General features: G+C 45.2%; 20 non-coding genes across 20 annotated transcripts; all 20 read left to right on the forward strand.

The window, feature by feature from the left end:
* Positions 1 to 778: 778 nt before the first annotated feature.
* On the forward strand, positions 779 to 969 carry LOC141213480 (U2 spliceosomal RNA). Its single transcript, XR_012282980.1, has one exon. It is a non-coding gene; the product is annotated as a U2 spliceosomal RNA (small nuclear RNA).
* A 1,120-nt stretch (positions 970 to 2,089) lies between these two features.
* LOC141213574 (U2 spliceosomal RNA) lies at positions 2,090 to 2,280 on the forward strand. The gene has a single exon (XR_012283049.1). It is a non-coding gene; the product is annotated as a U2 spliceosomal RNA (small nuclear RNA).
* Positions 2,281 to 3,404: 1,124 nt separating this feature from the next.
* On the forward strand, positions 3,405 to 3,595 carry LOC141213576 (U2 spliceosomal RNA). The gene has a single exon (XR_012283050.1). It is a non-coding gene; the product is annotated as a U2 spliceosomal RNA (small nuclear RNA).
* A 1,120-nt stretch (positions 3,596 to 4,715) lies between these two features.
* LOC141213577 (U2 spliceosomal RNA) lies at positions 4,716 to 4,906 on the forward strand. The gene has a single exon (XR_012283051.1). It is a non-coding gene; the product is annotated as a U2 spliceosomal RNA (small nuclear RNA).
* Positions 4,907 to 6,025: 1,119 nt separating this feature from the next.
* On the forward strand, positions 6,026 to 6,216 carry LOC141213578 (U2 spliceosomal RNA). The gene has a single exon (XR_012283052.1). It is a non-coding gene; the product is annotated as a U2 spliceosomal RNA (small nuclear RNA).
* Positions 6,217 to 7,338: 1,122 nt separating this feature from the next.
* Positions 7,339 to 7,529, forward strand: LOC141213495 (U2 spliceosomal RNA). Its single transcript, XR_012282995.1, has one exon. It is a non-coding gene; the product is annotated as a U2 spliceosomal RNA (small nuclear RNA).
* A 1,124-nt stretch (positions 7,530 to 8,653) lies between these two features.
* On the forward strand, positions 8,654 to 8,844 carry LOC141213580 (U2 spliceosomal RNA). The gene has a single exon (XR_012283054.1). It is a non-coding gene; the product is annotated as a U2 spliceosomal RNA (small nuclear RNA).
* Positions 8,845 to 9,964: 1,120 nt separating this feature from the next.
* On the forward strand, positions 9,965 to 10,155 carry LOC141213581 (U2 spliceosomal RNA). The gene has a single exon (XR_012283055.1). It is a non-coding gene; the product is annotated as a U2 spliceosomal RNA (small nuclear RNA).
* Positions 10,156 to 11,278: 1,123 nt separating this feature from the next.
* On the forward strand, positions 11,279 to 11,469 carry LOC141213582 (U2 spliceosomal RNA). The gene has a single exon (XR_012283056.1). It is a non-coding gene; the product is annotated as a U2 spliceosomal RNA (small nuclear RNA).
* A 1,124-nt stretch (positions 11,470 to 12,593) lies between these two features.
* LOC141213466 (U2 spliceosomal RNA) lies at positions 12,594 to 12,784 on the forward strand. The gene has a single exon (XR_012282967.1). It is a non-coding gene; the product is annotated as a U2 spliceosomal RNA (small nuclear RNA).
* A 1,124-nt stretch (positions 12,785 to 13,908) lies between these two features.
* LOC141213469 (U2 spliceosomal RNA) lies at positions 13,909 to 14,099 on the forward strand. Its single transcript, XR_012282970.1, has one exon. It is a non-coding gene; the product is annotated as a U2 spliceosomal RNA (small nuclear RNA).
* Positions 14,100 to 15,217: 1,118 nt separating this feature from the next.
* LOC141213583 (U2 spliceosomal RNA) lies at positions 15,218 to 15,408 on the forward strand. The gene has a single exon (XR_012283057.1). It is a non-coding gene; the product is annotated as a U2 spliceosomal RNA (small nuclear RNA).
* Positions 15,409 to 16,529: 1,121 nt separating this feature from the next.
* LOC141213584 (U2 spliceosomal RNA) lies at positions 16,530 to 16,720 on the forward strand. Its single transcript, XR_012283058.1, has one exon. It is a non-coding gene; the product is annotated as a U2 spliceosomal RNA (small nuclear RNA).
* Positions 16,721 to 17,844: 1,124 nt separating this feature from the next.
* Positions 17,845 to 18,035, forward strand: LOC141213470 (U2 spliceosomal RNA). Its single transcript, XR_012282971.1, has one exon. It is a non-coding gene; the product is annotated as a U2 spliceosomal RNA (small nuclear RNA).
* A 1,117-nt stretch (positions 18,036 to 19,152) lies between these two features.
* Positions 19,153 to 19,343, forward strand: LOC141213290 (U2 spliceosomal RNA). Its single transcript, XR_012282795.1, has one exon. It is a non-coding gene; the product is annotated as a U2 spliceosomal RNA (small nuclear RNA).
* Positions 19,344 to 20,464: 1,121 nt separating this feature from the next.
* On the forward strand, positions 20,465 to 20,655 carry LOC141213291 (U2 spliceosomal RNA). Its single transcript, XR_012282796.1, has one exon. It is a non-coding gene; the product is annotated as a U2 spliceosomal RNA (small nuclear RNA).
* A 1,127-nt stretch (positions 20,656 to 21,782) lies between these two features.
* LOC141213457 (U2 spliceosomal RNA) lies at positions 21,783 to 21,973 on the forward strand. Its single transcript, XR_012282959.1, has one exon. It is a non-coding gene; the product is annotated as a U2 spliceosomal RNA (small nuclear RNA).
* Positions 21,974 to 23,095: 1,122 nt separating this feature from the next.
* Positions 23,096 to 23,286, forward strand: LOC141213292 (U2 spliceosomal RNA). Its single transcript, XR_012282797.1, has one exon. It is a non-coding gene; the product is annotated as a U2 spliceosomal RNA (small nuclear RNA).
* A 1,121-nt stretch (positions 23,287 to 24,407) lies between these two features.
* LOC141213294 (U2 spliceosomal RNA) lies at positions 24,408 to 24,598 on the forward strand. Its single transcript, XR_012282798.1, has one exon. It is a non-coding gene; the product is annotated as a U2 spliceosomal RNA (small nuclear RNA).
* A 1,122-nt stretch (positions 24,599 to 25,720) lies between these two features.
* Positions 25,721 to 25,911, forward strand: LOC141213295 (U2 spliceosomal RNA). Its single transcript, XR_012282799.1, has one exon. It is a non-coding gene; the product is annotated as a U2 spliceosomal RNA (small nuclear RNA).
* The last annotated feature ends 35 nt before the right edge of the window (positions 25,912 to 25,946 follow it).

Here is a 25,946-nt window from a genome sequence, read left to right on the forward strand (position 1 = left end):
TATATTGTTGCACACACACCATCTATTTAGCAAATGCCCTTGTTATCAACAGCAGCCTTTTAAACTCACCTGAGCTAACAGGTATGTGAGCTGGTTACTCTGCTGCGCTTAAAATTTCTTTTTTGGTTTGCTACAATGCCTTTTCTGAAACGTTGTCTCCCTCTGCTGGAACACTGACTTCTTTCATTTAATGCCTGCAGACTATAAAAGAGAAACCAACCCAAAAAGTTTGGTTGATTAGTCTGTGGCATTCTTTTAAACTGTTGCTTATGGCGGTCTCTGTGAGCTTCTCAGTGACATTCAGCCATCCAGGTATCCCGCCTGCAGTAGACGGAATGTGGCAATGGAACGCTGGCTGCGCGTGTCATAATAGGCTCTGAGCCTTTATATACCTGCGCACAGCAGCAGCCACCTTCAGTCTGCTGCTGGACAGCCAGCAGCAGCAGCAGCAGGAGAGGTAATTAATCAGCAACCCTCCTGCTAAGGGTAGACAGCTGCTCGTTCCACCCCCCCCCCGCCTTAATTGGTTCTCCTCCCTTCCAACGTTGTTGAGGCGGGTGGGAACAGCCGGGGGTTGAGGGTACTGTGCTAAAAGAGGTGGAGTTATGCAGATCTAAAACGCGTGGATTGCAGCAGCAGCAAGCCGAAAAGTGCAGGCATGTGAGGGATCTATAGAGGTTGACAGCATGTCTTCTTAACGGGAGTCCAGGTGGCCATCTCCACAAATGGACTTTTCAGAATCCTTGGGTGGCACCGTAGTCGGAAACCAATTCTGGTTATCGCTTCTCGGCCTTTTGGCTAAGATTAAGTGTAGTATCTGTTCTTATCAGTTTAATATCTGATACGTCCCCTATCTGGGGACCATATATTAAATGGATTTTTAGAACAGGGAGATGGAAAAAGAGCTTGCTCTGTCCACTCCACGCATTGACCTGGTATTGCAGTATCTCCAGGACCGGTGCACCCCTTCTTTAATGCAGTTTCTAAAATCAGAAAGAATTGAATTCAATGCTTTTTGTTCATTTTGCTTGTTTGTCGGATTTTGGGATGGACTCTTTGGCTTTGCTTTTCTTCCCCTCATTGGATTTTTCATGTTAAAAGTTGCAGAAGCCAGATGACAAGCTCATTTTGGTTCAACTTCAGCAACTGTGCATTGCATTGCCATGTAATGTAATGTAATGCAATGCTATCTATCTAGCTCTCCCTCTATACTTCCTTTTGGATAAACAGACATATTAGGCAAACATTTTGGAGCTTTCACCTAAATAACTACAGGTGGTGAGATAAGCTGCACAATATAATTGACCTTTCAGTATATTGTTGCACACACACCATCTATTTAGCAAATGCCCTTGTTATCAACAGCAGCCTTTTAAACTCACCTGAGCTAACAGGTATGTGAGCTGGTTACTCTGCTGCGCTTAAAATTTCTTTTTTGGTTTGCTACAATGCCTTTTCTGAAACGTTGTCTCCCTCTGCTGGAACACTGACTTCTTTCATTTAATGCCTGCAGACTATAAAAGAGAAACCAACCCAAAAAGTTTGGTTGATTAGTCTGTGGCATTCTTTTAAACTGTTGCTTATGGCGGTCTCTGTGAGCTTCTCAGTGACATTCAGCCATCCAGGTATCCCGCCTGCAGTAGACGGAATGTGGCAATGGAACGCTGGCTGCGCGTGTCATAATAGGCTCTGAGCCTTTATATACCTGCGCACAGCAGCAGCCACCTTCAGTCTGCTGCTGGACAGCCAGCAGCAGCAGCAGCAGGAGAGGTAATTAATCAGCAACCCTCCTGCTAAGGGTAGACAGCTGCTCGTTCCACCCCCCCCCCGCCTTAATTGGTTCTCCTCCCTTCCAACGGTGTTGAGGCGGGTGGGAACAGCCGGGGGTTGAGGGTACTGTGCTAAAAGAGGTGGAGTTATGCAGATCTAAAACGCGTGGATTGCAGCAGCAGCAAGCCGAAAAGTGCAGGCATGTGAGGGATCTAGAGGTTGACAGCATGTCTTCTTAACGGGAGTCCAGGTGGCCATCTCCACAAATGGACTTTTCAGAATCCTTGGGTGGCACCGTAGTCGGAAACCAATTCTGGTTATCGCTTCTCGGCCTTTTGGCTAAGATCAAGTGTAGTATCTGTTCTTATCAGTTTAATATCTGATACGTCCCCTATCTGGGGACCATATATTAAATGGATTTTTAGAACAGGGAGATGGAAAAAGAGCTTGCTCTGTCCACTCCACGCATTGACCTGGTATTGCAGTATCTCCAGGACCGGTGCACCCCTTCTTTAATGCAGTTTCTAAAATCAGAAAGAATTGAATTCAATGCTTTTTGTTCATTTTGCTTGTTTGTCGGATTTTGGGATGGACTCTTTGGCTTTGCTTTTCTTCTCCTCATTGGATTTTTCATGTTAAAAGTTGCAGAAGCCAGATGACAAGCTCATTTTGGTTCAACTTCAGCAACTGTGCATTGCATTGCCATGTAATGTAATGTAATGCAATGCTATCTATCTAGCTCTCCCTCTATACTTCCTTTTGGATAAACAGACATATTAGGCAAGCATTTTGGAGCTTTCACCTAAATAACTACAGGTGGTGAGATAAGCTGCACAATATAATTGACCTTTCAGTATATTGTTGCACACACACCATCTATTTAGCAAATGCCCTTGTTATCAACAGCAGCCTTTTAAACTCACCTGAGCTAACAGGTATGTGAGCTGGTTACTCTGCTGCGCTTAAAATTTCTTTTTGGGTTTGCTACAATGCCTTTTCTGAAACGTTGTCTCCCTCTGCTGGAACACTGACTTCTTTCATTTAATGCCTGCAGACTATAAAAGAGAAACCAACCCAAAAAGTTTGGTTGATTAGTCTGTGGCATTCTTTTAAACTGTTGCTTATGGCGGTCTCTGTGAGCTTCTCAGTGACATTCAGCCATCCAGGTATCCCGCCTGCAGTAGACGGAATGTGGCAATGGAACGCTGGCTGCGCGTGTCATAATAGGCTCTGAGCCTTTATATACCTGCGCACAGCAGCAGCCACCTTCAGTCTGCTGCTGGACAGCCAGCAGCAGCAGCAGCAGGAGAGGTAATTAATCAGCAACCCTCCTGCTAAGGGTAGACAGCTGCTCGTTCCACCCCCCCCCCCCCGCCTTAATTGGTTCTCCTCCCTTCCAACGGTGTTGAGGCGGGTGGGAACAGCCGGGGGTTGAGGGTACTGTGCTAAAAGAGGTGGAGTTATGCAGATCTAAAACGCGTGGATTGCAGCAGCAGCAAGCCGAAAAGTGCAGGCATGTGAGGGATCTAGAGGTTTTGCAGCATGTCTTCTTAACGGGAGTCCAGGTGGCCATCTCCACAAATGGACTTTTCAGAATCCTTGGGTGGCACCGTAGTCGGAAACCAATTCTGGTTATCGCTTCTCGGCCTTTTGGCTAAGATCAAGTGTAGTATCTGTTCTTATCAGTTTAATATCTGATACGTCCCCTATCTGGGGACCATATATTAAATGGATTTTTAGAACAGGGAGATGGAAAAAGAGCTTGCTCTGTCCACTCCACGCATTGACCTGGTATTGCAGTATCTCCAGGACCGGTGCACCCCTTCTTTAATGCAGTTTCTAAAATCAGAAAGAATTGAATTCAATGCTTTTTGTTCATTTTGCTTGTTTGTCGGATTTTGGGATGGACTCTTTGGCTTTGCTTTTCTTCTCCTCATTGGATTTTTCATGTTAAAAGTTGCAGAAGCCAGATGACAAGCTCATTTTGGTTCAACTTCAGCAACTGTGCATTGCATTGCCATGTAATGTAATGTAATGCAATGCTATCTATCTAGCTCTCCCTCTATACTTCCTTTTGGATAAACAGACATATTAGGCAAGCATTTTGGAGCTTTCACCTAAATAACTACAGGTGGTGAGATAAGCTGCACAATATAATTGACCTTTCAGTATATTGTTGCACACACACCATCTATTTAGCAAATGCCCTTGTTATCAACAGCAGCCTTTTAAACTCACCTGAGCTAACAGGTATGTGAGCTGGTTACTCTGCTGCGCTTAAAATTTCTTTTTTGGTTTGCTACAATGCCTTTTCTGAAACGTTGTCTCCCTCTGCTGGAACACTGACTTCTTTCATTTAATGCCTGCAGACTATAAAAGAGAAACCAACCCAAAAAGTTTGGTTGATTAGTCTGTGGCATTCTTTTAAACTGTTGCTTATGGCGGTCTCTGTGAGCTTCTCAGTGACATTCAGCCATCCAGGTATCCCGCCTGCAGTAGACGGAATGTGGCAATGGAACGCTGGCTGCGCGTGTCATAATAGGCTCTGAGCCTTTATATACCTGCGCACAGCAGCAGCCACCTTCAGTCTGCTGCTGGACAGCCAGCAGCAGCAGCAGCAGGAGAGGTAATTAATCAGCAACCCTCCTGCTAAGGGTAGACAGCTGCTCGTTCCACCCCCCCCCCGCCTTAATTGGTTCTCCTCCCTTCCAACGGTGTTGAGGCGGGTGGGAACAGCCGGGGGTTGAGGGTACTGTGCTAAAAGAGGTGGAGTTATGCAGATCTAAAACGCGTGGATTGCAGCAGCAGCAAGCCGAAAAGTGCAGGCATGTGAGGGATCTAGAGGTTGACAGCATGTCTTCTTAACGGGAGTCCAGGTGGCCATCTCCACAAATGGACTTTTCAGAATCCTTGGGTGGCACCGTAGTCGGAAACCAATTCTGGTTATCGCTTCTCGGCCTTTTGGCTAAGATCAAGTGTAGTATCTGTTCTTATCAGTTTAATATCTGATACGTCCCCTATCTGGGGACCATATATTAAATGGATTTTTAGAACAGGGAGATGGAAAAAGAGCTTGCTCTGTCCACTCCACGCATTGACCTGGTATTGCAGTATCTCCAGGACCGGTGCACCCCTTCTTTAATGCAGTTTCTAAAATCAGAAAGAATTGAATTCAATGCTTTTTGTTCATTTTGCTTGTTTGTCGGATTTTGGGATGGACTCTTTGGCTTTGCTTTTCTTCTCCTCATTGGATTTTTCATGTTAAAAGTTGCAGAAGCCAGATGACAAGCTCATTTTTGTTCAACTTCAGCAACTGTGCATTGCATTGCCATGTAATGTAATGTAATGCAATGCTATCTATCTAGCTCTCCCTCTATACTTCCTTTTGGATAAACAGACATATTAGGCAAGCATTTTGGAGCTTTCACCTAAATAACTACAGGTGGTGAGATAAGCTGCACAATATAATTGACCTTTCAGTATATTGTTGCACACACACCATCTATTTAGCAAATGCCCTTGTTATCAACAGCAGCCTTTTAAACTCACCTGAGCTAACAGGTATGTGAGCTGGTTACTCTGCTGCGCTTAAAATTTCTTTTTTGGTTTGCTACAATGCCTTTTCTGAAACGTTGTCTCCCTCTGCTGGAACACTGACTTCTTTCATTTAATGCCTGCAGACTATAAAAGAGAAACCAACCCAAAAGTTTGGTTGATTAGTCTGTGGCATTCTTTTAAACTGTTGCTTATGGCGGTCTCTGTGAGCTTCTCAGTGACATTCAGCCATCCAGGTATCCCGCCTGCAGTAGACGGAATGTGGCAATGGAACGCTGGCTGCGCGTGTCATAATAGGCTCTGAGCCTTTATATACCTGCGCACAGCAGCAGCCACCTTCAGTCTGCTGCTGGACAGCCAGCAGCAGCAGCAGCAGGAGAGGTAATTAATCAGCAACCCTCCTGCTAAGGGTAGACAGCTGCTCGTTCCACCCCCCCCCCGCCTTAATTGGTTCTCCTCCCTTCCAACGGTGTTGAGGCGGGTGGGAACAGCCGGGGGTTGAGGGTACTGTGCTAAAAGAGGTGGAGTTATGCAGATCTAAAACGCGTGGATTGCAGCAGCAGCAAGCCGAAAAGTGCAGGCATGTGAGGGATCTAGAGGTTGACAGCATGTCTTCTTAACGGGAGTCCAGGTGGCCATCTCCACAAATGGACTTTTCAGAATCCTTGGGTGGCACCGTAGTCGGAAACCAATTCTGGTTATCGCTTCTCGGCCTTTTGGCTAAGATCAAGTGTAGTATCTGTTCTTATCAGTTTAATATCTGATACGTCCCCTATCTGGGGACCATATATTAAATGGATTTTTAGAACAGGGAGATGGAAAAAGAGCTTGCTCTGTCCACTCCACGCATTGACCTGGTATTGCAGTATCTCCAGGACCGGTGCACCCCTTCTTTAATGCAGTTTCTAAAATCAGAAAGAATTGAATTCAATGCTTTTTGTTCATTTTGCTTGTTTGTCGGATTTTGGGATGGACTCTTTGGCTTTGCTTTTCTTCTCCTCATTGGATTTTTCATGTTAAAAGTTGCAGAAGCCAGATGACAAGCTCATTTTGGTTCAACTTCAGCAACTGTGCATTGCATTGCCATGTAATGTAATGTAATGCAATGCTATCTATCTAGCTCTCCCTCTATACTTCCTTTTGGATAAACAGACATATTAGGCAAGCATTTTGGAGCTTTCACCTAAATAACTACAGGTGGTGAGATAAGCTGCACAATATAATTGACCTTTCAGTATATTGTTGCACACACACCATCTATTTAGCAAATGCCCTTGTTATCAACAGCAGCCTTTTAAACTCACCTGAGCTAACAGGTATGTGAGCTGGTTACTCTGCTGCGCTTAAAATTTCTTTTTTGGTTTGCTACAATGCCTTTTCTGAAACGTTGTCTCCCTCTGCTGGAACACTGACTTCTTTCATTTAATGCCTGCAGACTATAAAAGAGAAACCAACCCAAAAAGTTTGGTTGATTAGTCTGTGGCATTCTTTTAAACTGTTGCTTATGGCGGTCTCTGTGAGCTTCTCAGTGACATTCAGCCATCCAGGTATCCCGCCTGCAGTAGACGGAATGTGGCAATGGAACGCTGGCTGCGCGTGTCATAATAGGCTCTGAGCCTTTATATACCTGCGCACAGCAGCAGCCACCTTCAGTCTGCTGCTGGACAGCCAGCAGCAGCAGCAGCAGGAGAGGTAATTAATCAGCAACCCTCCTGCTAAGGGTAGACAGCTGCTCGTTCCACCCCCCCCCCCCGCCTTAATTGGTTCTCCTCCCTTCCAACGGTGTTGAGGCGGGTGGGAACAGCCGGGGGTTGAGGGTACTGTGCTAAAAGAGGTGGAGTTATGCAGATCTAAAACGCGTGGATTGCAGCAGCAGCAAGCCGAAAAGTGCAGGCATGTGAGGGATCTAGAGGTTGACAGCATGTCTTCTTAACGGGAGTCCAGGTGGCCATCTCCACAAATGGACTTTTCAGAATCCTTGGGTGGCACCGTAGTCGGAAACCAATTCTGGTTATCGCTTCTCGGCCTTTTGGCTAAGATCAAGTGTAGTATCTGTTCTTATCAGTTTAATATCTGATACGTCCCCTATCTGGGGATCATATATTAAATGGATTTTTAGAACAGGGAGATGGAAAAAGAGCTTGCTCTGTCCACTCCACGCATTGACCTGGTATTGCAGTATCTCCAGAACCGGTGCACCCCTTCTTTAATGCAGTTTCTAAAATCAGAAAGAATTGAATTCAATGCTTTTTGTTCATTTTGCTTGTTTGTCGGATTTTGGGATGGACTCTTTGGCTTTGCTTTTCTTCTCCTCATTGGATTTTTCATGTTAAAAGTTGCAGAAGCCAGATGACAAGCTCATTTTGGTTCAACTTCAGCAACTGTGCATTGCATTGCCATGTAATGTAATGTAATGCAATGCTATCTATCTAGCTCTCCCTCTATACTTCCTTTTGGATAAACAGACATATTAGGCAAGCATTTTGGAGCTTTCACCTAAATAACTACAGGTGGTGAGATAAGCTGCACAATATAATTGACCTTTCAGTATATTGTTGCACACACACCATCTATTTAGCAAATGCCCTTGTTATCAACAGCAGCCTTTTAAACTCACCTGAGCTAACAGGTATGTGAGCTGGTTACTCTGCTGCGCTTAAAATTTCTTTTTTGGTTTGCTACAATGCCTTTTCTGAAACGTTGTCTCCCTCTGCTGGAACACTGACTTCTTTCATTTAATGCCTGCAGACTATAAAAGAGAAACCAACCCAAAAAGTTTGGTTGATTAGTCTGTGGCATTCTTTTAAACTGTTGCTTATGGCGGTCTCTGTGAGCTTCTCAGTGACATTCAGCCATCCAGGTATCCCGCCTGCAGTAGACGGAATGTGGCAATGGAACGCTGGCTGCGCGTGTCATAATAGGCTCTGAGCCTTTATATACCTGCGCACAGCAGCAGCCACCTTCAGTCTGCTGCTGGACAGCCAGCAGCAGCAGCAGCAGCAGGAGAGGTAATTAATCAGCAACCCTCCTGCTAAGGGTAGACAGCTGCTCGTTCCACCCCCCCCCCCGCCTTAATTGGTTCTCCTCCCTTCCAACGGTGTTGAGGCGGGTGGGAACAGCCGGGGGTTGAGGGTACTGTGCTAAAAGAGGTGGAGTTATGCAGATCTAAAACGCGTGGATTGCAGCAGCAGCAAGCCGAAAAGTGCAGGCATGTGAGGGATCTAGAGGTTGACAGCATGTCTTCTTAACGGGAGTCCAGGTGGCCATCTCCACAAATGGACTTTTCAGAATCCTTGGGTGGCACCGTAGTCGGAAACCAATTCTGGTTATCGCTTCTCGGCCTTTTGGCTAAGATCAAGTGTAGTATCTGTTCTTATCAGTTTAATATCTGATACGTCCCCTATCTGGGGACCATATATTAAATGGATTTTTAGAACAGGGAGATGGAAAAAGAGCTTGCTCTGTCCACTCCACGCATTGACCTGGTATTGCAGTATCTCCAGGACCGGTGCACCCCTTCTTTAATGCAGTTTCTAAAATCAGAAAGAATTGAATTCAATGCTTTTTGTTCATTTTGCTTGTTTGTCGGATTTTGGGATGGACTCTTTGGCTTTGCTTTTCTTCTCCTCATTGGATTTTTCATGTTAAAAGTTGCAGAAGCCAGATGACAAGCTCATTTTGGTTCAACTTCAGCAACTGTGCATTGCATTGCCATGTAATGTAATGTAATGCAATGCTATCTATCTAGCTCTCCCTCTATACTTCCTTTTGGATAAACAGACATATTAGGCAAGCATTTTGGAGCTTTCACCTAAATAACTACAGGTGGTGAGATAAGCTGCACAATATAATTGACCTTTCAGTATATTGTTGCACACACACCATCTATTTAGCAAATGCCCTTGTTATCAACAGCAGCCTTTTAAACTCACCTGAGCTAACAGGTATGTGAGCTGGTTACTCTGCTGCGCTTAAAATTTCTTTTTTGGTTTGCTACAATGCCTTTTCTGAAACGTTGTCTCCCTCTGCTGGAACACTGACTTCTTTCATTTAATGCCTGCAGACTATAAAAGAGAAACCAACCCAAAAAGTTTGGTTGATTAGTCTGTGGCATTCTTTTAAACTGTTGCTTATGGCGGTCTCTGTGAGCTTCTCAGTGACATTCAGCCATCCAGGTATCCCGCCTGCAGTAGACGGAATGTGGCAATGGAACGCTGGCTGCGCGTGTCATAATAGGCTCTGAGCCTTTATATACCTGCGCACAGCAGCAGCCACCTTCAGTCTGCTGCTGGACAGCCAGCAGCAGCAGCAGCAGGAGAGGTAATTAATCAGCAACCCTCCTGCTAAGGGTAGACAGCTGCTCGTTCCACCCCCCCCCCGCCTTAATTGGTTCTCTTCCCTTCCAACGGTGTTGAGGCGGGTGGGAACAGCCGGGGGTTGAGGGTACTGTGCTAAAAGAGGTGGAGTTATGCAGATCTAAAACGCGTGGATTGCAGCAGCAGCAAGCCGAAAAGTGCAGGCATGTGAGGGATCTAGAGGTTGACAGCATGTCTTCTTAACGGGAGTCCAGGTGGCCATCTCCACAAATGGACTTTTCAGAATCCTTGGGTGGCACCGTAGTCGGAAACCAATTCTGGTTATCGCTTCTCGGCCTTTTGGCTAAGATCAAGTGTAGTATCTGTTCTTATCAGTTTAATATCTGATACGTCCCCTATCTGGGGACCATATATTAAATGGATTTTTAGAACAGGGAGATGGAAAAAGAGCTTGCTCTGTCCACTCCACGCATTGACCTGGTATTGCAGTATCTCCAGGACCGGTGCACCCCTTCTTTAATGCAGTTTCTAAAATCAGAAAGAATTGAATTCAATGCTTTTTGTTCATTTTGCTTGTTTGTCGGATTTTGGGATGGACTCTTTGGCTTTGCTTTTCTTCTCCTCATTGGATTTTTCATGTTAAAAGTTGCAGAAGCCAGATGACAAGCTCATTTTGGTTCAACTTCAGCAACTGTGCATTGCATTGCCATGTAATGTAATGTAATGCAATGCTATCTATCTAGCTCTCCCTCTATACTTCCTTTTGGATAAACAGACATATTAGGCAAGCATTTTGGAGCTTTCACCTAAATAACTACAGGTGGTGAGATAAGCTGCACAATATAATTGACATTTCAGTATATTGTTGCACACACACCATCTATTTAGCAAATGCCCTTGTTATCAACAGCAGCCTTTTAAACTCACCTGAGCTAACAGGTATGTGAGCTGGTTACTCTGCTGCGCTTAAAATTTCTTTTTTGGTTTGCTACAATGCCTTTTCTGAAACGTTGTCTCCCTCTGCTGGAACACTGACTTCTTTCATTTAATGCCTGCAGACTATAAAAGAGAAACCAACCCAAAAAGTTTGGTTGATTAGTCTGTGGCATTCTTTTAAACTGTTGCTTATGGCGGTCTCTGTGAGCTTCTCAGTGACATTCAGCCATCCAGGTATCCCGCCTGCAGTAGACGGAATGTGGCAATGGAACGCTGGCTGCGCGTGTCATAATAGGCTCTGAGCCTTTATATACCTGCGCACAGCAGCAGCCACCTTCAGTCTGCTGCTGGACAGCCAGCAGCAGCAGCAGCAGGAGAGGTAATTAATCAGCAACCCTCCTGCTAAGGGTAGACAGCTGCTCGTTCCACCCCCCCCCCCCCGCCTTAATTGGTTCTCCTCCCTTCCAACGGTGTTGAGGCGGGTGGGAACAGCCGGGGGTTGAGGGTACTGTGCTAAAAGAGGTGGAGTTATGCAGATCTAAAACGCGTGGATTGCAGCAGCAGCAAGCCGAAAAGTGCAGGCATGTGAGGGATCTAGAGGTTGACAGCATGTCTTCTTAACGGGAGTCCAGGTGGCCATCTCCACAAATGGACTTTTCAGAATCCTTGGGTGGCACCGTAGTCGGAAACCAATTCTGGTTATCGCTTCTCGGCCTTTTGGCTAAGATCAAGTGTAGTATCTGTTCTTATCAGTTTAATATCTGATACGTCCCCTATCTGGGGACCATATATTAAATGGATTTTTAGAACAGGGAGATGGAAAAAGAGCTTGCTCTGTCCACTCCACGCATTGACCTGGTATTGCAGTATCTCCAGGACCGGTGCACCCCTTCTTTAATGCAGTTTCTAAAATCAGAAAGAATTGAATTCAATGCTTTTTGTTCATTTTGCTTGTTTGTCGGATTTTGGGATGGACTCTTTGGCTTTGCTTTTCTTCTCCTCATTGGATTTTTCATGTTAAAAGTTGCAGAAGCCAGATGACAAGCTCATTTTGGTTCAACTTCAGCAACTGTGCATTGCATTGCCATGTAATGTAATGTAATGCAATGCTATCTATCTAGCTCTCCCTCTATACTTCCTTTTGGATAAACAGACATATTAGGCAAGCATTTTGGAGCTTTCACCTAAATAACTACAGGTGGTGAGATAAGCTGCACAATATAATTGACCTTTCAGTATATTGTTGCACACACACCATCTATTTAGCAAATGCCCTTGTTATCAACAGCAGCCTTTTAAACTCACCTGAGTTAACAGGTATGTGAGCTGGTTACTCTGCTGCGCTTAAAATTTCTTTTTTGGTTTGCTACAATGCCTTTTCTTAAACGTTGTCTCCCTCTGCTGGAACACTGACTTCTTTCATTTAATGCCTGCAGACTATAAAAGAGAAACCAACCCAAAAAGTTTGGTTGATTAGTCTGTGGCATTCTTTTAAACTGTTGCTTATGGCGGTCTCTGTGAGCTTCTCAGTGACATTCAGCCATCCAGGTATCCCGCCTGCAGTAGATGGAATGTGGCAATGGAACGCTGGCTGCGCGTGTCATAATAGGCTCTGAGCCTTTTTATACCTGCGCACAGCAGCAGCCACCTTCAGTCTGCTGCTGGACAGCCAGCAGCAGCAGCAGCAGGAGAGGTAATTAATCAGCAACCCTCCTGCTAAGGGTAGACAGCTGCTCGTTCCACCCCCCCCCCCCCCCGCCTTAATTGGTTCTCCTCCCTTCCAACGGTGTTGAGGCGGGTGGGAACAGCCGGGGGTTGAGGGTACTGTGCTAAAAGAGGTGGAGTTATGCAGATCTAAAACGCGTGGATTGCAGCAGCAGCAAGCCGAAAAGTGCAGGCATGTGAGGGATCTAGAGGTTGACAGCATGTCTTCTTAACGGGAGTCCAGGTGGCCATCTCCACAAATGACTTTTCAGAATCCTTGGGTGGCACTGTAGTCGGAAACCAATTCTGGTTATCGCTTCTCGGCCTTTTGGCTAAGATCAAGTGTAGTATCTGTTCTTATCAGTTTAATATCTGATACGTCCCCTATCTGGGGAACATATATTAAATGGATTTTTAGAACAGGGAGATGGAAAAAGAGCTTGCTCTGTCCACTCCACGCATTGACCTGGTATTGCAGTATCTCCAGGACCGGTGCACCCCTTCTTTAATGCAGTTTCTAAAATCAGAAAGAATTGAATTCAATGCTTTTTGTTCATTTTGCTTGTTTGTCGGATTTTGGGATGGACTCTTTGGCTTTGCTTTTCTTCTCCTCATTGGATTTTTCATGTTAAAAGTTGCAGAAGCCAGATGACAAGCTCATTTTGGTTCAACTTCAGCAACTGTGCATTGCATTGCCATGTAATGTAATGTAATGCAATGCTATCTATCTAGCTCTCCCTCTATACTTCCTTTTGGATAAACAGACATATTAGGCAAGCATTTTGGAGCTTTCACCTAAATAACTACAGGTGGTGAGATAAGCTGCACAATATAATTGACCTTTCAGTATATTGTTGCACACACACCATCTATTTAGCAAATGCCCTTGTTATCAACAGCAGCCTTTTAAACTCACCTGAGCTAACAGGTATGTGAGCTGGTTACTCTGCTGCGCTTAAAATTTCTTTTTTGGTTTGCTACAATGCCTTTTCTGAAACGTTGTCTCCCTCTGCTGGAACACTGACTTCTTTCATTTAATGCCTGCAGACTATAAAAGAGAAACCAACCCAAAAAGTTTGGTTGATTAGTCTGTGGCATTCTTTTAAACTGTTGCTTATGGCGGTCTCTGTGAGCTTCTCAGTGACATTCAGCCATCCAGGTATCCCGCCTGCAGTAGACGGAATGTGGCAATGGAACGCTGGCTGCGCGTGTCATAATAGGCTCTGAGCCTTTATATACCTGCGCACAGCAACAGCCACCTTCAGTCTGCTGCTGGACAGCCAGCAGCAGCAGCAGCAGGAGAGGTAATTAATCAGCAACCCTCCTGCTAAGGGTAGACAGCTGCTCGTTCCACCCCCCCCCCCCCCGCCTTAATTGGTTCTCCTCCCTTCCAACGGTGTTGAGGCGGGTGGGAACAGCCGGGGGTTGAGGGTACTGTGCTAAAAGAGGTGGAGTTATGCAGATCTAAAACGCGTGGATTGCAGCAGCAGCAAGCCGAAAAGTGCAGGCATGTGAGGGATCTAGAGGTTGACAGCATGTCTTCTTAACGGGAGTCCAGGTGGCCATCTCCACAAATGGACTTTTCAGAATCCTTGGGTGGCACCGTAGTCGGAAACCAATTCTGGTTATCGCTTCTCGGCCTTTTGGCTAAGATCAAGTGTAGTATCTGTTCTTATCAGTTTAATATCTGATACGTCCCCTATCTGGGGATCATATATTAAATGGATTTTTAGAACAGGGAGATGGAAAAAGAGCTTGCTCTGTCCACTCCACGCATTGACCTGGTATTGCAGTATCTCCAGGACCGGTGCACCGCTTCTTTAATGCAGTTTCTAAAATCAGAAAGAATTGAATTCAATGCTTTTTGTTCATTTTGCTTGTTTGTCGGATTTTGGGATGGACTCTTTGGCTTTGCTTTTCTTCTCCTCATTGGATTTTTCATGTTAAAAGTTGCAGAAGCCAGATGACAAGCTCATTTTGGTTCAACTTCAGCAACTGTGCATTGCATTGCCATGTAATGTAATGTAATGCAATGCTATCTATCTAGCTCTCCCTCTATACTTCCTTTTGGATAAACAGACATATTAGGCAAGCATTTTGGAGCTTTCACCTAAATAACTACAGGTGGTGAGATAAGCTGCACAATATAATTGACCTTTCAGTATATTGTTGCACACACACCATCTATTTAGCAAATGCCCTTGTTATCAACAGCAGCCTTTTAAACTCACCTGAGCTAACAGGTATGTGAGCTGGTTACTCTGCTGCGCTTAAAATTTCTTTTTTGGTTTGCTACAATGCCTTTTCTGAAACGTTGTCTCCCTCTGCTGGAACACTGACTTCTTTCATTTAATGCCTGCAGACTATAAAAGAGAAACCAACCCAAAAAGTTTGGTTGATTAGTCTGTGGCATTCTTTTAAACTGTTGCTTATGGCGGTCTCTGTGAGCTTCTCAGTGACATTCAGCCATCCAGGTATCCCACCTGCAGTAGACGGAATGTGGCAATGGAACGCTGGCTGCGCGTGTCATAATAGGCTCTGAGCCTTTATATACCTGCGCACAGCAGCAGCCACCTTCAGTCTGCTGCTGGACAGCCAGCAGCAGCAGCAGCAGGAGAGGTAATTAATCAGCAACCCTCCTGCTAAGGGTAGACAGCTGCTCGTTCCACCCCCCCCCCCGCCTTAATTGGTTCTCCCTTCCAACGGTGTTGAGGCGGGTGGGAACAGCCGGGGGTTGAGGGTACTGTGCTAAAAGAGGTGGAGTTATGCAGATCTAAAATGCGTGGATTGCAGCAGCAGCAAGCCGAAAAGTGCAGGCATGTGAGGGATCTAGAGGTTGACAGCATGTCTTCTTAACGGGAGTCCAGGTGGCCATCTCCACAAATGGACTTTTCAGAATCCTTGGGTGGCACCGTAGTCGGAAACCAATTCTGGTTATCGCTTCTCGGCCTTTTGGCTAAGATCAAGTGTAGTATCTGTTCTTATCAGTTTAATATCTGATACGTCCCCTATCTGGGGACCATATATTAAATGGATTTTTAGAACAGGGAGATGGAAAAAGAGCTTGCTCTGTCCACTCCACGCATTGACCTGGTATTGCAGTATCTCCAGGACCGGTGCACCCCTTCTTTAATGCAGTTTCTAAAATCAGAAAGAATTGAATTCAATGCTTTTTGTTCATTTTGCTTGTTTGTCGGATTTTGGGATGGACTCTTTGGCTTTGCTTTTCTTCTCCTCATTGGATTTTTCATGTTAAAAGTTGCAGAAGCCAGATGACAAGCTCATTTTGGTTCAACTTCAGCAACTGTGCATTGCATTGCCATGTAATGTAATGTAATGCAATGCTATCTATCTAGCTCTCCCTCTATACTTCCTTTTGGATAAACAGACATATTAGGCAAGCATTTTGGAGCTTTCACCTAAATAACTACAGGTGGTGAGATAAGCTGCACAATATAATTGACCTTTCAGTATATTGTTGCACACACACCATCTATTTAGCAAATGCCCTTGTTATCAACAGCAGCCTTTTAAACTCACCTGAGCTAACAGGTATGTGAGCTGGTTACTCTGCTGCGCTTAAAATTTCTTTTTTGGTTTGCTACAATGCCTTTTCTGAAACGTTGTCTCCCTCTGCTGGAACACTGACTTCTTTCATTTAATGCCTGCAGACTATAAAAGAGAAACCAACCCAAAAAGTTTGGTTGATTAGTCTGTGGCATTCTTTTAAACTGTTGCTTATGGCGGTCTCTGTGAGCTTCTCAGTGACATTCAGCCATCCAGGTATCCCGCCTGCAGTAGACGGAATGTGGCAATGGAACGCTGGCTGCGCGTGTCATAATAGGCTCTGAGCCTTTATATACCTGCGCACAGCAGCAGCCACCTTCAGTCTGCTGCTGGACAGCCAGCAGCAGCAGCAGCAGGAGAGGTAATTAATCAGCAACCCTCCTGCTAAGGGTAGACAGCTGCTCGTTCCACCCCCCCCCCCGCCTTAATTGGTTCTCCTCCGTTCCAACGGTGTTGAGGCGGGTGGGAACAGCCGGGGGTTGAGGGTACTGTGCTAAAAGAGGTGGAGTTATGCAGATCTAAAACGCGTGGATTGCAGCAGCAGCAAGCCGAAAAGTGCAGGCATGTGAGGGATCTAGAGGTTGACAGCATGTCTTCTTAACGGGAGTCCAGGTGGCCATCTCCACAAATGGACTTTTCAGAATCCTTGGGTGGCACCGTAGTCGGAAACCAATTCTGGTTATCGCTTCTCGGCCTTTTGGCTAAGATCAAGTGTAGTATCTGTTCTTATCAGTTTAATATCTGATACGTCCCCTATCTGGGGACCATATATTAAATGGATTTTTAGAACAGGGAGATGGAAAAAGAGCTTGCTCTGTCCACTCCACGCATTGACCTGGTATTGCAGTATCTCCAGGACCGGTGCACCCCTTCTTTAATGCAGTTTCTAAAATCAGAAAGAATTGAATTCAATGCTTTTTGTTCATTTTGCTTGTTTGTCGGATTTTGGGATGGACTCTTTGGCTTTGCTTTTCTTCTCCTCATTGGATTTTTCATGTTAAAAGTTGCAGAAGCCAGATGACAAGCTCATTTTGGTTCAACTTCAGCAACTGTGCATTGCATTGCCATGTAATGTAATGTAATGCAATGCTATCTATCTAGCTCTCCCTCTATACTTCCTTTTGGATAAACAGACATATTAGGCAAGCATTTTGGAGCTTTCACCTAAATAACTACAGGTGGTGAGATAAGCTGCACAATATAATTGACCTTTCAGTATATTGTTGCACACACACCATCTATTTAGCAAATGCCCTTGTTATCAACAGCAGCCTTTTAAACTCACCTGAGCTAACAGGTATGTGAGCTGGTTACTCTGCTGCGCTTAAAATTTCTTTTTTGGTTTGCTACAATGCCTTTTCTGAAACGTTGTCTCCCTCTGCTGGAACACTGACTTCTTTCATTTAATGCCTGCAGACTATAAAAGAGAAACCAACCCAAAAAGTTTGGTTGATTAGTCTGTGGCATTCTTTTAAACTGTTGCTTATGGCGGTCTCTGTGAGCTTCTCAGTGACATTCAGCCATCCAGGTATCCCGCCTGCAGTAGACGGAATGTGGCAATGGAACGCTGGCTGCGCGTGTCATAATAGGCTCTGAGCCTTTATATACCTGCGCACAGCAACAGCCACCTTCAGTCTGCTGCTGGACAGCCAGCAGCAGCAGCAGCAGGAGAGGTAATTAATCAGCAACCCTCCTGCTAAGGGTAGACAGCTGCTCGTTCCACCCCCCCCCCCCCCGCCTTAATTGGTTCTCCTCCCTTCCAACGGTGTTGAGGCGGGTGGGAACAGCCGGGGGTTGAGGGTACTGTGCTAAAAGAGGTGGAGTTATGCAGATCTAAAACGCGTGGATTGCAGCAGCAGCAAGCCGAAAAGTGCAGGCATGTGAGGGATCTAGAGGTTGACAGCATGTCTTCTTAACGGGAGTCCAGGTGGCCATCTCCACAAATGGACTTTTCAGAATCCTTGGGTGGCACCGTAGTCGGAAACCAATTCTGGTTATCGCTTCTCGGCCTTTTGGCTAAGATCAAGTGTAGTATCTGTTCTTATCAGTTTAATATCTGATACGTCCCCTATCTGGGGATCATATATTAAATGGATTTTTAGAACAGGGAGATGGAAAAAGAGCTTGCTCTGTCCACTCCACGCATTGACCTGGTATTGCAGTATCTCCAGGACCGGTGCACCGCTTCTTTAATGCAGTTTCTAAAATCAGAAAGAATTGAATTCAATGCTTTTTGTTCATTTTGCTTGTTTGTCGGATTTTGGGATGGACTCTTTGGCTTTGCTTTTCTTCTCCTCATTGGATTTTTCATGTTAAAAGTTGCAGAAGCCAGATGACAAGCTCATTTTGGTTCAACTTCAGCAACTGTGCATTGCATTGCCATGTAATGTAATGTAATGCAATGCTATCTATCTAGCTCTCCCTCTATACTTCCTTTTGGATAAACAGACATATTAGGCAAGCATTTTGGAGCTTTCACCTAAATAACTACAGGTGGTGAGATAAGCTGCACAATATAATTGACCTTTCAGTATATTGTTGCACACACACCATCTATTTAGCAAATGCCCTTGTTATCAACAGCAGCCTTTTAAACTCACCTGAGCTAACAGGTATGTGAGCTGGTTACTCTGCTGCGCTTAAAATTTCTTTTTTGGTTTGCTACAATGCCTTTTCTGAAACGTTGTCTCCCTCTGCTGGAACACTGACTTCTTTCATTTAATGCCTGCAGACTATAAAAGAGAAACCAACCCAAAAAGTTTGGTTGATTAGTCTGTGGCATTCTTTTAAACTGTTGCTTATGGCGGTCTCTGTGAGCTTCTCAGTGACATTCAGCCATCCAGGTATCCCGCCTGCAGTAGACGGAATGTGGCAATGGAACGCTGGCTGCGCGTGTCATAATAGGCTCTGAGCCTTTATATACCTGCGCACAGCAGCAGCCACCTTCAGTCTGCTGCTGGACAGCCAGCAGCAGCAGCAGCAGGAGAGGTAATTAATCAGCAACCCTCCTGCTAAGGGTAGACAGCTGCTCGTTCCACCCCCCCCCCGCCTTAATTGGTTCTCCCTTCCAACGGTGTTGAGGCGGGTGGGAACAGCCGGGGGTTGAGGGTACTGTGCTAAAAGAGGTGGAGTTATGCAGATCTAAAATGCGTGGATTGCAGCAGCAGCAAGCCGAAAAGTGCAGGCATGTGAGGGATCTAGAGGTTGACAGCATGTCTTCTTAACGGGAGTCCAGGTGGCCATCTCCACAAATGGACTTTTCAGAATCCTTGGGTGGCACCGTAGTCGGAAACCAATTCTGGTTATCGCTTCTCGGCCTTTTGGCTAAGATCAAGTGTAGTATCTGTTCTTATCAGTTTAATATCTGATACGTCCCCTATCTGGGGACCATATATTAAATGGATTTTTAGAACAGGGAGATGGAAAAAGAGCTTGCTCTGTCCACTCCACGCATTGACCTGGTATTGCAGTATCTCCAGGACCGGTGCACCCCTTCTTTAATGCAGTTTCTAAAATCAGAAAGAATTGAATTCAATGCTTTTTGTTCATTTTGCTTGTTTGTCGGATTTTGGGATGGACTCTTTGGCTTTGCTTTTCTTCTCCTCATTGGATTTTTCATGTTAAAAGTTGCAGAAGCCAGATGACAAGCTCATTTTGGTTCAACTTCAGCAACTGTGCATTGCATTGCCATGTAATGTAATGTAATGCAATGCTATCTATCTAGCTCTCCCTCTATACTTCCTTTTGGATAAACAGACATATTAGGCAAGCATTTTGGAGCTTTCACCTAAATAACTACAGGTGGTGAGATAAGCTGCACAATATAATTGACCTTTCAGTATATTGTTGCACACACACCATCTATTTAGCAAATGCCCTTGTTATCAACAGCAGCCTTTTAAACTCACCTGAGCTAACAGGTATGTGAGCTGGTTACTCTGCTGCGCTTAAAATTTCTTTTTTGGTTTGCTACAATGCCTTTTCTGAAACGTTGTCTCCCTCTGCTGGAACACTGACTTCTTTCATTTAATGCCTGCAGACTATAAAAGAGAAACCAACCCAAAAAGTTTGGTTGATTAGTCTGTGGCATTCTTTTAAACTGTTGCTTATGGCGGTCTCTGTGAGCTTCTCAGTGACATTCAGCCATCCAGGTATCCCGCCTGCAGTAGACGGAATGTGGCAATGGAACGCTGGCTGCGCGTGTCATAATAGGCTCTGAGCCTTTATATACCTGCGCACAGCAGCAGCCACCTTCAGTCTGCTGCTGGACAGCCAGCAGCAGCAGCAGCAGGAGAGGTAATTAATCAGCAACCCTCCTGCTAAGGGTAGACAGCTGCTCGTTCCACCCCCCCCCCCGCCTTAATTGGTTCTCCTCCGTTCCAACGGTGTTGAGGCGGGTGGGAACAGCCGGGGGTTGAGGGTACTGTGCTAAAAGAGGTGGAGTTATGCAGATCTAAAACGCGTGGATTGCAGCAGCAGCAAGCCGAAAAGTGCAGGCATGTGAGGGATCTAGAGGTTGACAGCATGTCTTCTTAACGGGAGTCCAGGTGGCCATCTCCACAAATGGACTTTTCAGAATCCTTGGGTGGCACCGTAGTCGGAAACCAATTCTGGTTATCGCTTCTCGGCCTTTTGGCTAAGATCAAGTGTAGTATCTGTTCTTATCAGTTTAATATCTGATACGTCCCCTATCTGGGGACCATATATTAAATGGATTTTTAGAACAGGGAGATGGAAAAAGAGCTTGCTCTGTCCACTCCACGCATTGACCTGGTATTGCAGTATCTCCAGGACCGGTGCACCCCTTCTTTAATGCAGTTTCTAAAATCAGAAAGAATTGAATTCAATGCTTTTTGTTCATTTTGCTTGTTTGTCGGATTTTGGGATGGACTCTTTGGCTTTGCTTTTCTTCTCCTCATTGGATTTTTCATGTTAAAAGTTGCAGAAGCCAGATGACAAGCTCATTTTGGTTCAACTTCAGCAACTGTGCATTGCATTGCCATGTAATGTAATGTAATGTAATGCAATGCTATCTATCTAGCTCTCCCTCTATACTTCCTTTTGGATAAACAGACATATTAGGCAAGCATTTTGGAGCTTTCACCTAAATAACTACAGGTGGTGAGATAAGCTGCACAATATAATTGACCTTTCAGTATATTGTTGCACACACACCATCTATTTAGCAAATGCCCTTGTTATCAACAGCAGCCTTTTAAACTCACCTGAGCTAACAGGTATGTGAGCTGGTTACTCTGCTGCGCTTAAAATTTCTTTTTTGGTTTGCTACAATGCCTTTTCTGAAACGTTGTCTCCCTCTGCTGGAACACTGACTTCTTTCATTTAATGCCTGCAGACTATAAAAGAGAAACCAACCCAAAAAGTTTGGTTGATTAGTCTGTGGCATTCTTTTAAACTGTTGCTTATGGCGGTCTCTGTGAGCTTCTCAGTGACATTCAGCCATCCAGGTATCCCGCCTGCAGTAGACGGAATGTGGCAATGGAACGCTGGCTGCGCGTGTCATAATAGGCTCTGAGCCTTTATATACCTGCGCACAGCAGCAGCCACCTTCAGTCTGCTGCTGGACAGCCAGCAGCAGCAGCAGCAGGAGAGGTAATTAATCAGCAACCCTCCTGCTAAGGGTAGACAGCTGCTCGTTCCACCCCCCCCCCCCGCCTTAATTGGTTCTCCTCCCTTCCAACGGTGTTGAGGCGGGTGGGAACAGCCGGGGGTTGAGGGTACTGTGCTAAAAGAGGTGGAGTTATGCAGATCTAAAACGCGTGGATTGCAGCAGCAGCAAGCCGAAAAGTGCAGGCATGTGAGGGATCTAGAGGTTGACAGCATGTCTTCTTAACGGGAGTCCAGGTGGCCATCTCCACAAATGGACTTTTCAGAATCCTTGGGTGGCACCGTAGTCGGAAACCAATTCTGGTTATCGCTTCTCGGCCTTTTGGCTAAGATCAAGTGTAGTATCTGTTCTTATCAGTTTAATATCTGATACGTCCCCTATCTGGGGATCATATATTAAATGGATTTTTAGAACAGGGAGATGGAAAAAGAGCTTGCTCTGTCCACTCCACGCATTGACCTGGTATTGCAGTATCTCCAGGACCGGTGCACCCCTTCTTTAATGCAGTTTCTAAAATCAGAAAGAATTGAATTCAATGCTTTTTGTTCATTTTGCTTGTTTGTCGGATTTTGGGATGGACTCTTTGGCTTTGCTTTTCTTCTCCTCATTGGATTTTTCATGTTAAAAGTTGCAGAAGCCAGATGACAAGCTCATTTTGATTCAACTTCAGCAACTGTGCATTGCATTGCCATGTAATGTAATGTAATGCAATGCTATCTATCTAGCTCTCCCTCTATACTTCCTTTTGGATAAACAGACATATTAGGCAAGCATTTTGGAGCTTTCACCTAAATAACTACAGGTGGTGAGATAAGCTGCACAATATAATTGACCTTTCAGTATATTGTTGCACACACACCATCTATTTAGCAAATGCCCTTGTTATCAACAGCAGCCTTTTAAACTCACCTGAGCTAACAGGTATGTGAGCTGGTTACTCTGCTGCGCTTAAAATTTCTTTTTTGGTTTGCTACAATGCCTTTTCTGAAACGTTGTCTCCCTCTGCTGGAACACTGACTTCTTTCATTTAATGCCTGCAGACTATAAAAGAGAAACCAACCCAAAAAGTTTGGTTGATTAGTCTGTGGCATTCTTTTAAACTGTTGCTTATGGCGGTCTCTGTGAGCTTCTCAGTGACATTCAGCCATCCAGGTATCCCGCCTGCAGTAGACGGAATGTGGCAATGGAACGCTGGCTGCGCGTGTCATAATAGGCTCTGAGCCTTTATATACCTGCGCACAGCAGCAGCCACCTTCAGTCTGCTGCTGGACAGCCAGCAGCAGCAGCAGCAGGAGAGGTAATTAATCAGCAACCCTCCTGCTAAGGGTAGACAGCTGCTCATTCCACCCCCCCCCCCCGCCTTAATTGGTTCTCCTCCCTTCCAACGGTGTTGAGGCGGGTGGGAACAGCCGGGGGTTGAGGGTACTGTGCTAAAAGAGGTGGAGTTATGCAGATCTAAAACGCGTGGATTGCAGCAGCAGCAAGCCGAAAAGTGCAGGCATGTGAGGGATCTAGAGGTTGACAGCATGTCTTCTTAACGGGAGTCCAGGTGGCCATCTCCACAAATGGACTTTTCAGAATCCTTGGGTGGCACCGTAGTCGGAAACCAATTCTGGTTATCGCTTCTCGGCCTTTTGGCTAAGATCAAGTGTAGTATCTGTTCTTATCAGTTTAATATCTGATACGTCCCCTATCTGGGGACCATATATTAAATGGATTTTTAGAACAGGGAGATGGAAAAAGAGCTTGCTCTGTCCACTCCACGCATTGACCTGGTATTGCAGTATCTCCAGGACCGGTGCACCCCTTCTTTAATGCAGTTTCTAAAATCAGAAAGAATTGAATTCAATGCTTTTTGTTCATTTTGCTTGTTTGTCGGATTTTGGGATGGACTCTTTGGCTTTGCTTTTCTTCTCCTCATTGGATTTTTCATGTTAAAAGTTGCAGAAGCCAGATGACAAGCTCATTTTGGTTCAACTTCAGCAACTGTGCATTGCATTGCCATGTAATGTAATGTAATGCAATGCTATCTATCTAGCTCTCCCTCTATACTTCCTTTTGGATAAACAGACATATTAGGCAAGCATTTTGGAGCTTTCACCTAAATAACTACAGGTGGTGAGATAAGCTGCACAATATAATTGACCTTTCAGTATATTGTTGCACACACACCATCTATTTAGCAAATGCCCTTGTTATCAACAGCAGCCTTTTAAACTCACCTGAGCTAACAGGTATGTGAGCTGGTTACTCTGCTGCGCTTAAAATTTCTTTTTTGGTTTGCTACAATGCCTTTTCTGAAACGTTGTCTCCCTCTGCTGGAACACTGACTTCTTTCATTTAATGCCTGCAGACTATAAAAGAGAAACCAACCCAAAAAGTTTGGTTGATTAGTCTGTGGCATTCTTTTAAACTGTTGCTTATGGCGGTCTCTGTGAGCTTCTCAGTGACATTCAGCCATCCAGGTATCCCGCCTGCAGTAGACGGAATGTGGCAATGGAACGCTGGCTGCGCGTGTCATAATAGGCTCTGAGCCTTTATATACCTGCGCACAGCAGCAGCCACCTTCAGTCTGCTGCTGGACAGCCAGCAGCAGCAGCAGCAGGAGAGGTAATTAATCAGCAACCCTCCTGCTAAGGGTAGACAGCTGCTCGTTCCACCCCCCCCCCCGCCTTAATTGGTTCTCCTCCCTTCCAACGGTGTTGAGGCGGGTGGGAACAGCCGGGGGTTGAGGGTACTGTGCTAAAAGAGGTGGAGTTATGCAGATCTAAAACGCGTGGATTGCAGCAGCAGCAAGCCGAAAAGTGCAGGCATGTGAGGGATCTAGAGGTTGACAGCATGTCTTCTTAACGGGAGTCCAGGTGGCCATCTCCACAAATGGACTTTTCAGAATCCTTGGGTGGCACCGTAGTCGGAAACCAATTCTGGTTATCGCTTCTCGGCCTTTTGGCTAAGATCAAGTGTAGTATCTGTTCTTATCAGTTTAATATCTGATACGTCCCCTATCTGGGGACCATATATTAAATGGATTTTTAGAACAGGGAGATGGAAAAAGAGCTTGCTCTGTCCACTCCACGCATTGACCTGGTATTGCAGTATCTCCAGGACCGGTGCACCCCTTCTTTAATGCAGTTTCTAAAATCAGAAAGAATTGAATTCAATGCTTTTTGTTCATTTTGCTTGTTTGTCGGATTTTGGGATGGACTCTTTGGCTTTGCTTTTCTTCTCCTCATTGGATTTTTCATGTTAAAAGTTGCAGAAGCCAGATGACAAGCTCATTTTGGTTCAACTTCAGCAACTGTGCATTGCATTGCCATGTAATGTAATGTAATGCAATGCTATCTATCTAGCTCTCCCTCTATACTTCCTTTTGGATAAACAGACATATTAGGCAAGCATTTTGGAGCTTTCACCTAAATAACTACAGGTGGTGAGATAAGCTGCACAATATAATTGACCTTTCAGTATATTGTTGCACACACACCATCTATTTAGCAAATGCCCTTGTTATCAACAGCAGCCTTTTAAACTCACCTGAGCTAACAGGTATGTGAGCTGGTTACTCTGCTGCGCTTAAAATTTCTTTTTTGGTTTGCTACAATGCCTTTTCTGAACCGTTGTCTCCCTCTGCTGGAACACTGACTTCTTTCATTTAATGCCTGCAGACTATAAAAGAGAAACCAACCCAAAAAGTTTGGTTGATTAGTCTGTGGCATTCTTTTAAACTGTTGCTTATGGCGGTCTCTGTGAGCTTCTCAGTGACATTCAGCCATCCAGGTATCCCGCCTGCAGTAGACGGAATGTGGCAATGGAACGCTGGCTGCGCGTGTCATAATAGGCTCTGAGCCTTTATATACCTGCGCACAGCAGCAGCCACCTTCAGTCTGCTGCTGGACAGCCAGCAGCAGCAGCAGCAGGAGAGGTAATTAATCAGCAACCCTCCTGCTAAGGGTAGACAGCTGCTCGTTCCACCCCCCCCCCCCGCCTTAATTGGTTCTCCTCCCTTCCAACGGTGTTGAGGCGGGTGGGAACAGCCGGGGGTTGAGGGTACTGTGCTAAAAGAGGTGGAGTTATGCAGATCTAAAACGCGTGGATTGCAGCAGCAGCAAGCCGAAAAGTGCAGGCATGTGAGGGATCTAGAGGTTGACAGCATGTCTTCTTAACGGGAGTCCAGGTGGCCATCTCCACAAATGGACTTTTCAGAATCCTTGGGTGGCACCGTAGTCGGAAACCAATTCTGGTTATCGCTTCTCGGCCTTTTGGCTAAGATCAAGTGTAGTATCTGTTCTTATCAGTTTAATATCTGATACGTCCCCTATCTGGGGACCATATATTAAATGGATTTTTAGAACAGGGAGATGGAAAAAGAGCTTGCTCTGTCCACTCCACGCATTGACCTGGTATTGCAGTATCTCCAGGACCGGTGCACCCCTTCTTTAATGCAGTTTCTAAAATCAGAAAGAATTGAA

Source organism: Phyllobates terribilis, unplaced genomic scaffold, assembly GCF_046119375.1.
Source record: "Phyllobates terribilis strain yellow unplaced genomic scaffold, ASM4611937v1 Scaffold_196__1_contigs__length_3587587, whole genome shotgun sequence".
NCBI lineage: Eukaryota > Metazoa > Chordata > Amphibia > Anura > Dendrobatidae > Phyllobates > Phyllobates terribilis.